Consider the following 6,000-nt stretch of genomic DNA (forward strand, 5'->3'; position numbering starts at 1 on the left):
TTGTTTTCGTATTGTAAACAGCCACAAAATTGTTGCATAGCAATAGTGCGCTCACAGATAGAACAGTTTCGGTTTGCGTTACACAGTTGGAAATAGGCATCAAATATCTTCAAGAAAGCACAACCAACTACATATACGTACATTTCGAAACATAAATAGCTGTAAACTATACCATAATCATTTTATTCCTCTCAGTTGTGCCCATGTTCAAGACGTAAAGCAAGAAGAAATGCCAACAGATGGCAGTAGATTGCTCACCGATGGTAGTAACCGAGTGCAGGCAGGTAATTTCTCGTCATAATATAAAAATGTTTCTATTTTCTGTGTTTTCTATTTCCTAGTGACTTTTCTGCCTACATTAAAATGAGTACTAGTGCAGAAAACACATCTATGTTTGTGGTATAATTGTAACCTTTCACTGTCGATTCGTTGAGGCAGTTTGATTGGGCAAATGACTTGTATTTCATGAGCATACTTACCTGGCGTAGGGTCTACCGTGATCAGCAAGGCGGTTCCCCCGGGGTGAGATCCTTCCCTTGCACTTCGGTTGGGTTGACCCCCGCGAATACCCCAAACGTGGGTATCTCGGGCGCGTAATTTTTGTTAGTCGGGACTGCGTTCGCGCTGTCCCGGAATAAAACAATTCAAACGTAGACACTAGTTGGCAAGCTCAGTGGTAGAGTGCCCACTACTATGGTTTCGGTTTGTAGTTGTGGGTGTTACTCAGACTTTCATAATCATCCGTCTTCTGTAGCCTTTAAACTGTGCCGTGCGTGTAAAACTGAAACATTTACCACTCTGACTTGTTACAGATAAATATCCTGATTCATACGAAAACTACAGAACGTGATATATCCAAGCAGTCCATCTATCCAAGTACTAACACTGCTTCACTTTGGTGATCGAACGAGGACTACTATTCTCAACGTAGCATGGCCCTTCGCTACATGTTACTTCATTTTCTTCCAAATGTGGCAGGCTCAGTGCTAAAGCGCTTACTTCGATACCCACACAAGTAAATTTGTGGTCAACAATATCGTGTCCGTGGGATTTCACACACATTCTCATTCCACCAAATTTTTCATCATCATCATTCACTTGACTTACCCCTTACTTTTAGCCTGAAGTTCAAGAAAGAAAGAAAAAAAAGTGGGACGTTAAACTGGATGATTTCATTTTCTTCCTATTCTCTCTGCAATAGAATAAAGATTCATTCCATCGTATCACCAGTATTCATTAAAAAATAAAATAAGAAATTAAAGAAACAAATACATTTAAAAAAAGTGATAAAAGTAGTTTAAAAGAGAGAAACTAATAGGATTTTAAACAAAATAGAACATTATTTATTGGCATAGAAATACATAAATGGAAAGCTATATAAATCGAGAAATTAGAAATTCGATAAATTAATAAAATAAATATTTATAACTTTCATACACAACAAATTGAACATGAGAAAATGACAAACACAAGATGGATATAGACTGAATATTGTAAAATAGAAAATGAAGAAAACAGTTTCTATTCTTTAATCCAAAAAAAACTCTCTTTAATTATAAATATTGACTGATGTGACTTCCTTCAAGAACCACCACTAAAACATGTTCGATTTCGACGTGTTAAATATTTTTAAAAACTATCGTCATTGTGAGCAAGAATTTCCACATGAGTCAAGTGTGCGGGAAAATTGTCCCAAGATTTTTTTTTTTTTTTTTTTGAACTCTCGCCAAGTGGAAATATGTCAAAACGTTTTGGGATTGTGTAAAAATGATGCTTTGGGTAATATTATCATGGGTGATGAGACATGGATATTCCAATACGACACCAAAACAAAGAGGCAATTGGCACACGTCGACGTCGCAAAACACCATGCTCATTGTATTTTCTTACATTAGGCGGATCGTTCACCATGAGTTTGTGTCTCAGGAAACAAGTCTAAATTTCACGTACAAGTCCTCAACAGACTGAGAGAGAGCAAGGATTCAGTGCGTGGTGATATCAGCGGTGATTGGATACTTTATCATGACAACGCGCCAGCCCACACTGTCCTGGGCGTGACCAATTACCTGGTCAAATGTAACGTGGCAATTCTGCCATCCTACAGTCCGGACTTGGCTCCCTCAGGCTTCTTTTTGTTTCCCCGTTCGAAATCCTGCCTGAAAGGACATCGTTACAGAACAATTGACGTGGTGAAAGCAGCTTTTGAAATGGCTTTAAACGCATTGCCAGCACAGACCTTCCAGGATGCCTTTGCAGATTGGAAATCATGCTGCCAAAGATGGATCGACGCAAGAGGGCAATAGTTTGAATAATGCTAATCCACATTATGTAAATAAATGGTGACATTACTTTCCGGACAGACCTTGACCATGTTGCAGAAAGAATGTCACTTGAATGACAGAAATGAGGCTTCATGTAGGTAACAAGTAGAACTCGAACCCATGACCCACCAAGATGAGAGAGAAGAACTATGGTTCAATTTGATTTAGGTGTGCCGATCCCAACTGTACTGCAATGCTGGGCCGACACGTGGTGAGGGTGTGACAAGCCACAACCACCTGACCTTAGTCCAAAAATCAGTTTAATATTCTGGACCCACAATGTGGGTCGTATCAGATATTAAGCTGATAAGAACAGATACTACACTTTGATCTTAGCCAAAAGGCCGAGAAGCGATGACGAGAGCACGCGGTTTTCCGCTTTATATAATAAATATTACAGCAGCTGTGGTGAGAGTTAGTGGTGTCAGACACTTTTCATTCAATCCAAAATAGATATGGCCCAAATAAATGTAAATCTTAGACGCTGCTATTTGGTTCCAATAAATGCTTTCATTTTCATGCTTGTCTAATTTGCGGTTCTATCTCGATTTGAAATTGCACTACTAGCATGTATTTAACAAGTCCCTATACATACAATGCTTCTACGCAACCCATCCGCCATGTTGGTGCCATTCACAACATCCAGTATATATTGCATGGAAATCGGAAAATTACATTTATTAAAGCAATCTCAATGTTTCATCAGCTTTTCATGGATTATTTACCTATCATTCCATTGTTAAATGTTATTGTTTTCGTATTGTAAACAGCCACAAAATTGTTGCATAGCAATAGTGCGCTCACAGATAGAACAGTTTCGGTTTGCGTTACACAGTTGGAAATAGGCATCAAATATCTTCAAGAAAGCACAACCAACTACATATACGTACATTTCGAAACATAAATAGCTGTAAACTATACCATAATCATTTTATTCCTCTCAGTTGTGCCCATGTTCAAGACGTAAAACAAGAAGAAATGCCAACAGATGGCAGTAGATTGCTCACCGATGGTAGTAACCGAGTGCAGGCAGGTAATTTCTCGTCATAATATAAAAATGTTTCTTTTTTCTGTGTTTTCTATTTCCTAGTGACTTTTCTGCCTACATTAAAATGAGTACTAGTGCAGAAAACACATCTATGTTTGTGGTATAATTGTAACCTCTCACTGTCGATTCGGTGAGGCAGTTTGGTTGGGCAAATGACTTGGATTTCATGAGCATACTTACCTGGCGTAGGGGCTACCGTGATCAGCAAGGCGGTTCCCCCGGGGTGAGATCCTTCCATTGCACTTCGGTTGGGTTGACCCCCGCGAATACCCCAAACGTGGGTATCTCGGGCGCGTAATTTTTGTTAGTCGGGACTGCGTTCGCGCTGTCCCGGAATAAAACAATTCAAACGTAGACACTAGTTGGCAAGCTCAGTGGTAGAGTGCCCACTACTATGGTTTCGGTTTGTAGTTGTGGGTGTTACTCAGACTTTCATAATCATCCGTCTTGTGTAGCCTTTAAACTGTGCCGTGCGTGTAAAACTGAAACATTTCACACTCTGACTTGTTACAGATAAATATCCTGATTCATACGAAAACTACAGAACGTGATATATCCAAGCAGTCCATCTATCCAAGTACTAACACTGCTTCACTTTGGTGATCGAACGAGGACTACTATTCTCAACGTAGCATGGCCCTTCGCTACATGTTACTTCATTTTCTTCCAAATATGGCAGGCTCAGTGCTAAAGCGCTTACTTCGATACCCACACAAGTAAATTTGTGGTCAACAATATCGTGTCCGTGGGATTTCACACACATTCTCATTCCTCCAAATTTTTCATCATCATCATTCACTTGACTTACCCCTTACTTTTAGCCTGAAGTTCAAGAAAGAAAGAAAGAAAAAAAAGTGGGACGTTAAACTGGATGATTTCATTTTCTTCCTATTCTCTCTGCAATAGAATAAAGATTCATTCCATCGTATCACCAGTATTCATTAAAAAATAAAATAAGAAATTAAAGAAAAAAATACATTTAAAAAAAGTGATAAAAGTAGTTTAAAAGAGAGAAACTAATAGGATTTTAAACAAAATAGAACATTATTTATTGGCATAGAAATACATAAATGGAAAGCTATATAAATCGAGAAATTAGAAATTCGATAAATTAATAAAATAAATATTTATAACTTTCATACACAACAAATTGAACATGAGAAAATGACAAACACAAGATGGATATAGACTGAATATTGTAAAATAGAAAATGAAGAAAACAGTTTCTATTCTTTAATCCAAAAAAAAAAAAACCTCTCTTAAATTATAAATATTGACTGATGCGACTTCCTTCAAGAACCACCACTAAAACATGTTCGATTTCGACGTGTTAAATATTTCAAAAACTATCGTCATTGTGAGCAAGAATTTCCACATGAGTTAAGAGTGCGGGAAAATTGTCCCAAGATTTTTTTTTTTTTTTTTTTTTTGAACTCTCGGCAAGTGGAAATTTGTCAAAACGTTTTGGGATTGTGTAAAAATGATGCTTTGGGCAATATTATCATGGGTGATGAGACATGGATATTCCAATACGACACCAAAACAAAGAGGCAATTGGCACACGTCGACGTCGCAAAACACCATGCTCATTGTAATTTCTGACATTAGGCGGATCGTTCACCATGAGTTTGTGTCTCAGGAAACAAGTCTAAATTTCACGTACAAGTCCTCAACAGACTGAGAGAGAGCAAGGATTCAGTGCGTGGTGATATCAGCGGTGATTGGATACTGTATCATGACAACGCGCCAGCCCACACTGTCCTGGGCGTGACCAATTACCTGGTCAAATGTAACGTGGCAATTCTGCCATCCTACAGTCCGGACTTGGCTCCCTCAGGCTTCTTTTTGTTTCCCCGTTCGAAATCCTGCCTGAAAGGACATCGTTACAGAACAATTGACGTGGTGAAAGCAGCTTTTGAAATGGCTTTAAACGCATTGCCAGCACAGACCTTCCAGGATGCCTTTGCAGATTGGAAATCATGCTGCCAAAGATGGATCGACGCAAGAGGGCAATAGTTTGAATAATGTTAATCCACATTATGTAAATAAATGGTGACATTACTTTCCGGACAGACCTTGACCATGTTGCAGAAAGAATGTCACTTGAATGACAGAAATGAGGCTTCATGTAGGTAACAAGTAGAACTCGAACCCATGACCCACCAAGATGAGAAGAACTATGGTTCAATTTGATTTAGGTGTGCCGATCCCAACTGTACTGCAATGCTGGGCCGACACGTGGTGAGGGTGTGGCAAGCCACAACCACCTCACCTCAGTCCAAAAATCAGTTTAATATTCTGGACCCACAATGTGGGTCGTATCAGATATTAAGCTGATAAGAACAGATACTACACTTTGATCTTAGCCAAAAGGCCGAGAAGCGATGACGAGAGCATCATCATCATCATCAAACGCATTTCATTCCCATCCAAAGATGGGCGGGCCTTAGAAGGTGACGCCTTCTCTTGGCCAGAGTAAGAAATATATTATGGATACAAGTGAAGGTAGATGGTCAATAGAATATAAATGAAACCTGGTGAAATATTGTAAGCGGCCTATTTGTCCAGCTGGATTTTAAAAAGTATAGTGGTCGGTAGTACAGGAGACGATTAAAACATTAAAGTGAGTGC

At 39.0% G+C, this 6,000-nt stretch overlaps 4 non-coding genes across 4 annotated transcripts; 2 read left to right on the forward strand and 2 right to left on the reverse strand.

Annotated features, from left to right (window-relative positions):
• The first annotated feature begins 471 nt into the window (after positions 1-471).
• LOC145691162 (U1 spliceosomal RNA) lies at positions 472-633 on the forward strand. The gene has a single exon (XR_014132372.1). It is a non-coding gene; the product is annotated as a U1 spliceosomal RNA (small nuclear RNA).
• Positions 634-2,484: 1,851 nt separating this feature from the next.
• LOC145691184 (U2 spliceosomal RNA) lies at positions 2,485-2,677 on the reverse strand. Its single transcript, XR_014132393.1, has one exon. It is a non-coding gene; the product is annotated as a U2 spliceosomal RNA (small nuclear RNA).
• An 864-nt stretch (positions 2,678-3,541) lies between these two features.
• On the forward strand, positions 3,542-3,703 carry LOC145691181 (U1 spliceosomal RNA). Its single transcript, XR_014132390.1, has one exon. It is a non-coding gene; the product is annotated as a U1 spliceosomal RNA (small nuclear RNA).
• Positions 3,704-5,562: 1,859 nt separating this feature from the next.
• On the reverse strand, positions 5,563-5,755 carry LOC145691168 (U2 spliceosomal RNA). Its single transcript, XR_014132378.1, has one exon. It is a non-coding gene; the product is annotated as a U2 spliceosomal RNA (small nuclear RNA).
• Positions 5,756-6,000: the final 245 nt, after the last annotated feature.

Source organism: Thermobia domestica, chromosome 7 (assembly GCF_964235325.1).
Source record: "Thermobia domestica chromosome 7, izTheDome1.hap1.1, whole genome shotgun sequence".
NCBI lineage: Eukaryota > Metazoa > Arthropoda > Insecta > Zygentoma > Lepismatidae > Thermobia > Thermobia domestica.